This window comes from Somniosus microcephalus, chromosome 4 (genome assembly GCF_052327205.1).
Source record: "Somniosus microcephalus isolate GS21.2 chromosome 4, FLI_Smic_1.0, whole genome shotgun sequence".
Taxonomy (NCBI): Eukaryota; Metazoa; Chordata; class Chondrichthyes; order Squaliformes; family Somniosidae; genus Somniosus; species Somniosus microcephalus.
Window position 1 is genome coordinate 50,411,564 of NC_140990.1, and position 10,810 is coordinate 50,422,373.

The window sequence follows — 10,810 nt, forward strand, 5'->3', positions numbered from 1 at the left end:
AGTTTATATTACCTCTCCTCGTTCTTCCTAACAAAATGTATCACTTCGCACTTTTCTGTGTTAAATTTTATCTGCCACGTGTCCGTCCATTCCACCAGCCTGTCTATGTCCTCTTGAAGTCTATCACTATCCTCCTCACTGTTCACTATACTTCCAAGTTTTGTGTCATCTGCAAATTTTGAAATCGTGCCCTGTACACCCAAGTCTAAGTCATTAATATATATCAAGAAAAGCAGTGGTCCTAGTACCGACCCCTGGGGAACACCACTGTGTACCTTCCTCCAGTCCGAAAAACAACCGTTCACCACTACTCTCTGTTTTCTGTCACTTAGCCAATTTTGTATCCATGCTGCCACTGTCCCTTTTATTCCATGGGCTTCAACTTTGCTGGCAAGCCTATTATGTGGCACTTGGTCAAACGCCTTTTGGAAATCCATGTACACCACATTAAGCGCATTGCCCTCATCAACCCTCTCTGTTACCTCATCAAAAAACTCAATCAGAATCAGAGCGGTTTCTGGGGCGCGGGGAATTGTGGGTGCTGCGGCCACCATTAGTCAGCGGCTGTGGGGAAGAGTTTTATTGCAGGCTGACGGAAGTCGGTCCCTGGCCGCCTGTGTCGGTCTTTTTGTTGCTTCAGTTTGAGCTGGAGTGGAGATGGAGGAGAAGCTGCTGGGTTTAACACCCAGGACTTCTGAGCCCAGGAGGACCCAACAATTTCCAATGTGAGACTGTCAAGGGAGGTGGATTCTGGGGGAGATTAGGTTGTTAAACAGACACTGTCCCTACAATGTAAAAGAGTATTGTTTTAGGAACAAGTATTTCTGTAAAGGCTTTTAATCCGTTTTACATACAGATTTTTAAAATTAATTCGTGGGGTGTGGGCATCGCTAGCAAGGCCAGCATATATTGCCAATCCCCAGTGTCCTGTTGAGAAGGTGATGGTGGGCCTTCTTCATGAACCGCTGCAGTCCGTGTGGTGAAGATACTCCCACAATGCCAGGTGTTACCAGATTTTGACTCAGCAATGAACGGTGATATTTGTCCAAGTCAGGATGATAAGAACATAAGAAATAGGAGCAGGAGTAGGCCAATCGGCCCCTCGAGCCTGCTCCACCATTCAACAAGATCATGGCTGATCTGATCCTAACCTCAAATCTTCTATCACCCTCCATCCCACCCGAACCCATGTGATCTCCCGGGAGAGGCGAAAAACCAGATAAAAAACCCAATGGCCAATTTGGGAGAAAAAATCTGGGAAATTCCTCTCCGACCCATCTAGGCGATCGAAACTCGTCCAGGAGATCACTCTGTCCCTATATTTTCTACAGTACTTACCTTCTGTAAAGGCGACCTCCACCCCAGCCAGGAACAGGAATAAAACCATCTCCTGAAATCTAACACAGAATTAGAACACAAGAAGTAGGAGCAGAACCAGGCTACACGGCCCCTGGGCCCGCTCCACTACCCACAGGGCCATGACCATTCCGAACCTAGACTCATGTCCAATTTCCTGCCCGCCCCCCGTAACCCTTAATTCCCTTTACTTCTAGGAAACTGTCTATTTCTGTTTGTGTTCCCATGTACCTGCTTCCCTTGTCCTTCTACAAACTGTAGGTCGCAGGTTTGGGAGCTTTTGTCAAAGTTGTTGTCGAGCTGCAGATGTATAAAGTCTCTCTCCTTTGAGGCCTCCCACTCCCACCTCTCTCTCTCTCTCCTCCCATGGAGGCCAGAGTCGTGTGTAGGCCCAGACCAGGTGGCAGGTTCCCTTCCCTGAAGGACATTAGTGAACCAGTTGGGTTTTTACGACAATCCGGCAGTTTTCATGGTCACTTTTTTCTGGTGCCGGCCCCACAAATGACCAGATTCATTGAGCTCAATTTCACAACCTGCCTTTGTGTTTTTGTGTGTTCTCTCTCACACTCCCTTTTTCCTGTTTTAAATTCATTTTACAGGATATTAGAAAGGGAGGATTTGAAGACGGGAAACTCAAACAAAACATCACATCAAGATCTGACAGTCACTTGATTAATCGGGACCTGAATATCATCAGCCTTTGAACATGGAAGCAAAAAGCACCGTTCACAGCAGGGAGAAACCGTACACGTGTTCTCAATGTGGACGAGGATTCAGCCAATCATCTGGTCTGTCAAGACACAAGCGCAGTCACACGGGGGAGAAACCGTGTAAATGTGGGGACTGTGGGAAAGGATTCAGTTACCCATTTGAGCTGGAAATTCATTGACGCAGTCACACCGGGGAGACACTGTTCACCTGCCCCGAGTGTGGGAAGGGATGCACTCATTCCTCTGCCCTGCTGAAGCACCGGCGAGTTCACACTGACAAGAGACCTTTTAAATGCCCGGACTGCAGGAAGTGCTATAAAAGTTCCGGGGAATTGACGTGCCATCAACGTGTTCACACTGACGAGAGACCGATCAGGTGCTCTCACTGTGGGACTGGGTTCAGGCGATCATCTGACCTCACTGTACACCAGCGCACCCACACTGGGGAGAGGCCGTTCACCTGCTCCGTGTGTGGGAAGGGATTCACTCAGTCATCCCAGCTCACTAAACACCAGCTTGTTCACACTGATGAGAGACCTTTTAAATGTTCTGACTGCGAGAAGAGCTTTAAAAGCAAAAAGGATCTGCTGACACACCAGCGAGTTCACACTGGCCGTTCACCTGCTCCATGTGTGGGAAAGGATTCGCCCATTCATCCCAACTACTGAAACACCAGCATGTTCACACTGGGGAGAGGCCGTTCACTTCCTCTGTGTGTGGGAAGAGATTCACTGATTCATCCAACCTGTTGAGACACCAGCGAGTTCACAAGTGACTACAGAGGTTGGATTCTGCTGTTATTGCTGCTGTTAATCACATCCAGGACTGAACCATGATCATTCTGACAGTTGGGGTTTGTTTCTGCTGATGTTAATAACCCCTATAGCTGGGCTGGAATTTAATATTCTGGAGACGTTAAACTGAGGCCCCGTCTGCGCTCTCAGGTGGATGTAAAATATCCCATGGCACTATTTCGAAGAAGAGCAGGGGAGTTATCCCCGGTGTCCTGGTCAATATTTATCTTTCAATCAACATAACAAAAAAACAAGATTACCTGGTCATTATCACGTTGATTTTTGCAGGAGCTTGTTGTATGCAAATTGGCTGCCACATTTCCTACATTACAACAGTGACTACAATTCAAAAGTACTTCATTGCCTGTAAAGCACTTTGGGATGTCCTGAGGTCGTGAAAGGCGCTATAGAAATACAAGTCTTTCTTTTATAGATGTCAGATAATTCAGTTTTGTTTTAAACACATTGTTGTAGATTTTCTTCTTTCCCACCTGAGTGTTTAGCATCACCTGGCTGGAGCTCAGAAAGGACAATCTGGGGGAGGATCGTACGGCGGGAACAGAACTTCAGCCTGGACACAGTCCTTCAGGGCCACACTGAGAGGGGCAAACGGCACTTTGGTCTTTCTCGTCTCTCTTCACTGACAGCAAAGTCACCGTGCGGTTAATCTTGAGGCGTGTAAGAAATGTGTCCCAGCCGCTCTCTGCCATGGTTCAGAGCTCCTAGGCATGGAGCAGAAGGCTCCTTTACAACTGTTTAGAGTCGGGAAGAACAACGGTGAATGCTGGAAACGTGCTGTCAAATCAGAGATTGGTGTCAAACTGCGATCTGTTCCTGACTGAAAGTGAAATGGCAGGTTTAAGTTTCCAGTCTAAAGATGATTGGTAATTATTCCATGAAGATTTGACATGTTTGACAGTTCTGAGTCTACCATTTTAAGGCAGGCATTAACCCATTTAAAATAAACCCGTTTAAAATAAATTGGTTAAAATTTGCATTAAAATAGCAGAGGGAGGAGTTCACAGGAGCCTGTTAACTGCTGGTACAATTATACAACAGACATTCGATCTCCAGATAAAGAAGGACCTGCAGCGTGTTTCCAGGAATTCCCTGTTTTATTGATGTGTGTGTGTTAGACACCAGGATAACTAAAAATACATGACCCGGAACATCCACGGGGAGCGATCCCGACAGTTACTCTGGGATCACTCGCACTGTGGAACTCCAGCACTGACCCTGCTGAAGGTTGTAGGCTCAGGGAGTGGGGCCTCCAGGAGTGGACGGTAAGAAAGCTGGGTTTTATTAGAAGATCAGATTTAATATGAAATAGAGTCACAAAAGTAAAGTCTTGCCTTGTTTTATGTACATGTGTGGCGGAGACCACAAAGGGACAATAACACAATGTGTACCCAATGCTGTTATATGTACCTAAACACAATTCACTTTGTATAGCAATGCTGTGGTATGTACATGCTGGGTTGGGTTATTGGTGCAGGGTCCCTTTAAGAACGTTGGGAACATGATGACGTCATAGCCCCTGCATGGGGCTGGGCCTTCGGACCTCGTGGAGATGTGATTAAAGTAAGACACGTTTTGTTTTTGCCTAAAGAAAAGTCTCAGCCTGTTGATTTCTGTCGATCTCAACACATATATGTTTAACACATGTATGTTTAATATGAGTAAACTTTGTATTAAAGACCCGTGTCTAGTGAACTATTAGCTTGTAATCACCTCAGACAGAACAGGCTCTAATTATCCCTTTTAAGCTGAAACAGACCTCGTGTGAACAGAACCAGCAGAGCTGAGAACTCTGCCTGTGTGGACTGAGCCGAACCGTGAAGGCCATTTGTTTCTTGAAATGCCCCAGTAAAAGCAAACTCTGACATTGTTCTGACTCGCAGATTCCTCGTAGCTCCAATGAACAGGAAGCGGTTACTCGATGAACCCTAAACAGCCATCCAATGGAATGCTTTGTTTGATAAATGTCTTTCAGCTCAATGGTTTGATTGGCCAAGGTAACCAGGGTCACATGGGCTGTACCTGATTGGGCTTTAAATACAGGGACAGTTTGCAGCTCAGGTCAGAGAGCACCCCGGGAAGAAGAAAGCTGACGGCTACAGCCAAGGTGGAACATCCTTCGGGCTGTCCCTGGAGAGGGAGCACGCGGTATCCGCCGGGACGCTGGAGGCCTTCCGTGACCGGTGGGCACCGGAGGGACTGGAGTCAATTGTCAACATCAGCAACAGTATTCGGATCTGATTTAATTATAATTTGGAGTTGATTGTTTGTGTCCCTTTAAAAAGGGGGCCCTCTCGGTAATGTGACATCGATTGATGACAATGTCATTCTAATTGGCATTTTAAAAGAGTCGAACATCCTTTCGTGCCTCTCAGGCTTGGCAATTATCAAAATCTGAGTCAAAGTCTGAGTTCATGGATACAGCTTGTTAGATTATGAGTCTTACTATATAAATGTAATATTGTAAATATTACAATAAATATTCCTTTGTAGAATCTCCCATGTAAATATTTTGAACTTATTTAGTATAGGAGTTGTATTATTGTGGAATCTACAAATTAAAAATAAATCCTGTGCTCAGGGGGATTAAGGTGTGTGGAATGTTTCATTGGAGATCTCGAACTCAACTAGGAATAGTGTAAAAGCCCATGAGGATTCGAAACAACTTCAGTCTGACATACACCGGAGATTGGTGTCAGTGACTGGGGTTGGTTTATATCAGACAGGAGGAGATTGGTGTCAGTGAATGAGGGGCTGGTTTATATCAGACAGGAGGAGATTGGTGTCAGTGACTGGGGCTGGTTTATATCATAAAGCAGGAGATTGTTGTCAGTGTCTGTGGGGTTGGTTTATATCAGACAGGAGGAGATTGGTGTCAGTGACGGGTTGGTTTACATCAGACAGGATGAGATTGGTGTCAATGTCTGGGGTTGGTTTATATCAGACAGGAGGAGATTGGTGTCAGTGACTGGGGCTGGTTTATATCATAAAGGAGGAGATTGTTAGTGTTTGTGGGGTTGGTTTATATCAGACAGGAGGAGATTGGTGTCAGTGACTGTGGAGTTGGTTTATATCAGACAGGAGGAGATTGGTGTCAGTGACTGGGGCTGGTTTATATCAGACAGGAGGAGATTGGTGTCAGTGACTGAGATTGGTTTATATCAGACAGGAGGAGATTGGTGTCAGTGACTGTGGGGTTGGTTTATATCAGACAGGAGGAGATTGGTGTCAGTGACTGGGATTGGTTTATATCAGACAGGAGGAGATTGGTGTCAGTGAGTGTGGGGTTAGTTTATATTAGACAGGAGGAGATTGGTGTCAGTGACAGTGGGGTTGGTTTATATCAGACAGGAGGAGATTGGTGTCAGTGACTGTGGGGCTGGTTTATATCAGACAGGAGGAGATTGGTGTCAGTGACTGTGGGGTTGGTTTATATCAGACAGGAGGAGATTGGTGTCAGAGACTGTGGGGCTGGTTTATATCAGACAGGAGGAGAATGGTGTCAGTGACGGGTTGGTTTATATCAGACAGGAGGAGATTGGTGTCAGTGACTGTGGGGTTGGTTTATATCAGACAGGAGGAGATTGGTGTCAGTGACTGGGATTGGTTTATATCAGACAGGAGGAGATTGGTGTCAGTGAGTGTGGGGTTAGTTTATATTAGACAGGAGGAGATTGGTGTCAGAGACTGTGGGGCTGGTTTATATCAGACAGGAGGAGAATGGTGTCAGTGACGGGTTGGTTTATATCAGACAGGAGGAGATTGGTGTCAGTGACTGTGGGGTTGGTTTATATCAGACAGGAGGAGATTGGTGTCAGTGACTGTGGGGTTGGTTTATATCAGACAGGAGGAGATTGGTGTCAGTAACTGTGGGGCTGGTTTATATCAGACAGGAGGAGATTGGTGTCAGTGACTGTGGGTTTAGTTTACATCACAGGAGGAGATTGGTGTTAGTGACTGTGGGGTTGTTTTATATCAGACAGGAGGAGATTGGTGTCACTGACTGTGGGGTTGGTTTATATCAGACAGGAGGAGATTGGTGTCAGTGACTGTGGAGTTGGTTTATATCAGACAGGAGGAGATTGGTGTCAGTGACTGTGGGGTTGGTTTATATCAGACAGGAGGAGATTGGAGTCAGTGACTGTGGGGTTGGTTTATATCAGACAGGAGGAGATTGGTGTCAGTGACTGTGGGGTTGGTTTATATCAGACAGGAGGAGATTGGTGTCAGTGACTGTGAGGTTGGTTTATATCAGACAGGAGGAGATTGGTGTCAGTTACTGTGGGGTTGGTTTATATCAGACAGGAGGAGATTCGTGTCAGTGACTGTGGGGTTTGTTTATATCAGACAGGAGGAGATTGGTGTCAGTGACTGTGGGGTTGGTTTATATCAGACAGGAGGAGATTGGTGTCAGTGATTGTGGGGTTGGTTTATGTCAGACAGGAGGAGATTGGTGTCAGTGACTGTGGGGTTGGTTTATATCAGACAGGAGGAGATTGGTGTCTGACTGGGGCTGGTTTATATCATAAAGGAGGAGATTGTTGTCAGTGTCTGTGGGGTTGGTTTATATCAGACAGGAGGAGATTGGTGTCAGTGACTGGGGTTGGTTTACATCAGACAGGAGGAGATTGGTGTCAGTGACTGGGGCTGGTTTATATCATAAAGGAAGAGATTGTTAGTGTTTGTGGGGTTGGTTTATATCAGACAGGAGGAGATTGGTGTCAGTGACTGTGGGGTTGGTTTATATCAGACAGGAGGCGATTGGTGTCAGTGACTGTGGGGTTGGTTTATATCAGAGAGGAGGAGATTGGTGTCAGTGATTGTGGGGTTGGTTTATATCAGACAGGAGGAGATTGGTGTCAGTGACTGTGGGGTTGGTTTATATCAGACAGGAGGAGATTGGTATCAGTGACTGTGGGCCTGGTTTATATCAGACTAGCTGGGGGTGCCCGGCTGTGCCGAGGCTTTATTGAGGGCATGGTTGTTTGTTGGAAGAGAGAGAGAGCGAGTGGGGGGAAGAGAGAGAGCGAGTGGGGGGAAGAGAGAGAGCGAGTGGGGGGAAGAGAGAGTGCGAGTTGGGGGAAGAGAGAGAGCGAGAGGGGGGAAGAGAGAGCGAGTGGGGGGCAAGAGAGAGAGCGAGGGGGAAGAGAGAGAGCGAGTGGGGGGGAAGAGAGCAACTGGGGGGAAGAGCGAGTGGGGGAAGAGAGAGTGCGAGTGGGGGGAAGAGAGAGCGAGTGGGGGGAAGAGAGAGCGAGTGGGGGTAAGAGAGAGAGTGAGTGGGGGAAGAGAGCGAGCTAGTGGGGGGAAGAGAGAGCGAGTGGGGGAAGTGAGTGAGCGAGTGGGGGAAGAGAGAGCGAGTGGGGGAAGTGAGAGAGCGAGTGGGGGGAAGAGAGAGCGAGGTGGGAGAGAGGTGGAGGGGGGAAGAGAGGGCGAGTGGGGGAGAGAGAGCGAGTGGGGGGGAGAGAGAGGCGAGTGGGGGGAAGAGAGCGAGTGGGGGGGAGAGAGAGAGCGAGTGGGGGGAGAGAGAGCGAGTGGGGGGAGAGAGAGCGAGTGGGGGAGAGAGAGCGAGTGGGGGGAGAGAGAGAGTGTGTGGGGGAGAGAGAGAGCGAGTGGGGGGAGAGAGAGAGCGAGTGGGGGGGAGAGAGAGCGAGTGGGGGGGAGAGAGAGCGAGTGGGGGGGAGAGCGAGTGGGGGGAGAGAGAGCGAGTGGGGGGGAGAGAGCGAGTGGGGGGAGAGAGAGCGAGTGGGGGAGGAGAGAGAGAGTGAGTGGGGGGAGGGAGAGAGCGAGAGCGAGTGGGGGGAGAGAGAGCGAGAGAGACTGGGGGGAGAGAGACTGGGGGGGAGAGAGAGTGAGAGAGACTGGGGGGAGAGAGGGGAGCGAGAGAGACTGGGGGGGAGAGAGTGCGAGAGACGGGGGGAAGAGAGAGAGACGGGGGGGAAGAGAGAGACGGGGGGGGAAGAGAGAGAGAGAGACTGTTGGATTTAGTTCGGGATTAGCCTGGAGAGAGAGGGGGGGAAGGAGCGCCTGAGGGCTGGCCCGATGGACCCCTGCAAAGGAAGGAAGGAAGAAGGTAAGCTCTCCCTCCCTGTCCCAGTCCCTCACACTCTTTCCCTCCTTCACTCCCTCCCCTCTCCCTCCTCTCTCTCCCTCTCCTCTCCCTCCCTCCCTCTCCTTCCCTCCCACTCCTCTCCTCCCTCCCGCTCCCTCTCCTCTCCCTTCCTCCCCCTCTCCTCTCCATCCCTGCCTCCCCCCGTCCTCTCCCCCTGTCCTCTCTCTCCCCCGTCCTCTCCCCACCCTCTCCTCACCCTCCCTACCCACCCTCCCTCCCTCTCTCCTCACCCTCCCTCCCTCTCCTCACCCTCCCCTCTCCCTCCCCCTCTCCTCTCCCTCCCCCTCCTCCTCTCCTCTCTCTCCTCTCCCTCCCTCTCTCCCTCCTCTCCCTCCCCCCTCTCTCCTCTCCCTCCCCCCTCTCTCCTCTCCTCTCCCTCCCCCCTCTCTCCTCTCCTCTCCCCCTCTCTCCTCTCCCTCCCCCACTCTCCTCTCCTCTCCCTCCCCCCCTCTCCTCTCTTCTCCCTCCCCCCTCTCTCCTCTCCTCTCCCTCCCCCTCTCTCCTCTCCTCTCCCTCCCCCCCTCTCTCCTCTCCCCCTCCCCCTCTCTCCCCCCACTCTCTCCCCCTCCTCTCCCTACCCCCTCTCTCCTCCCCCTCCCCCTCTCTCCTCTCCCCCCCCGCCCCGCCCCCACAGATCAGCGCCTCAGGGCCGGCCGGCGGTGCGCGTAGGCCCAGCCGGACTCACCTTAGCTCTCTCCCTCTCTCTCTGCGGATCAGGGCCTCAGGGCCGGCCGGTCCGCGGGCTAACGCGTGAGGCCCGGCCGGACTCACCTTAGCTGCGGTCCGGGCCAACATTGATGCGCGCACTGACTCCCGCCCCGCCAGCCTTTACTAAGATGGCGGCGGTGGCTGCGCTCAGCTCAGGCCCATCCCTCCAACCTTTACAAAGGTTCCGAGCATTGTCTAAACTGGCGACTAAAACAAATCGATCGGCGTCCGTCTCGGGCCCAGGGGGCAGCGGCATCACGCCGGGAATCCGCCTCAACTCAAGGCCCAGGCTTCCCGGGATGCTAGGCCACGCCCGGTGCCGGCACAGCCGCTCGAAATGGCCGTCAAAGCAGGCGAGCCTCGGGCAAAGGGCAGGGGATCACTTCATTTCTAACTGTTCCTAAATATAATTTAAAAATGAAATAAATTGTTCTTTTCCTTAGTTCCCTAACACACAGAAAGTGTGGGAAAAAAATCGTTAAGAATCAAGATGGTGGCCACTCACCTCGGTTCAGAATGATAAGGCCCGCCCACACATGCACCGATTGGTCAACCATCAGGTCACTGAACTGTGGGATTGGTCAATCGTCAAGTCACTCAACACTCAACTGTAGGATGGCACACCCGCACGCGCAATGAACCCGCCCCCGTGATGCAGCGATTGGTCAACCGTTGGTCAACTGTCAGGTCGCTCGACCGCACGATTGGTCAACCTTCACGTCACTCAATGCCAATGAGCAAATGAGCAGAACTTTTCCCATTTAATGAGCGGAATTTTGAAAGTTTTTTCGGGTTCCGTGGCACGATTTTTGTCTGACGGAAAAGTAAATACGCTTATGACCGTTCCGGAATCGTAATCTTTCTTTTGATGTAACACGCATGTATGTACACTCTATAACTTTCGAATGTATAGAGAACGGACAGACAGACAGACAGACAGAAGAGCAATTATACATATACTATCTGGGGGGGCCCGGCGTTGCCAAGGCTTTTTTGTAAAACGGCAGTTTACAGGGCCGCGCGGTTTACGGCCGGCCGCTGGCCGCTCCCCCGTTCTGTGTCTCGGGCCGAGCGGTTGTGAGGCCGGCCCGATTGACCCCAACTCACCTCCCGCT

The 10,810-nt window shown here is 50.4% G+C and overlaps 1 pseudogene; it reads left to right on the forward strand.

Moving 5' to 3' along the window:
* The first annotated feature begins 1,961 nt into the window (after positions 1 to 1,961).
* The window catches only part of LOC147118844 (uncharacterized), a 57,126-nt pseudogene continuing 48,277 nt past the window's right edge, over positions 1,962 to 10,810 (forward strand).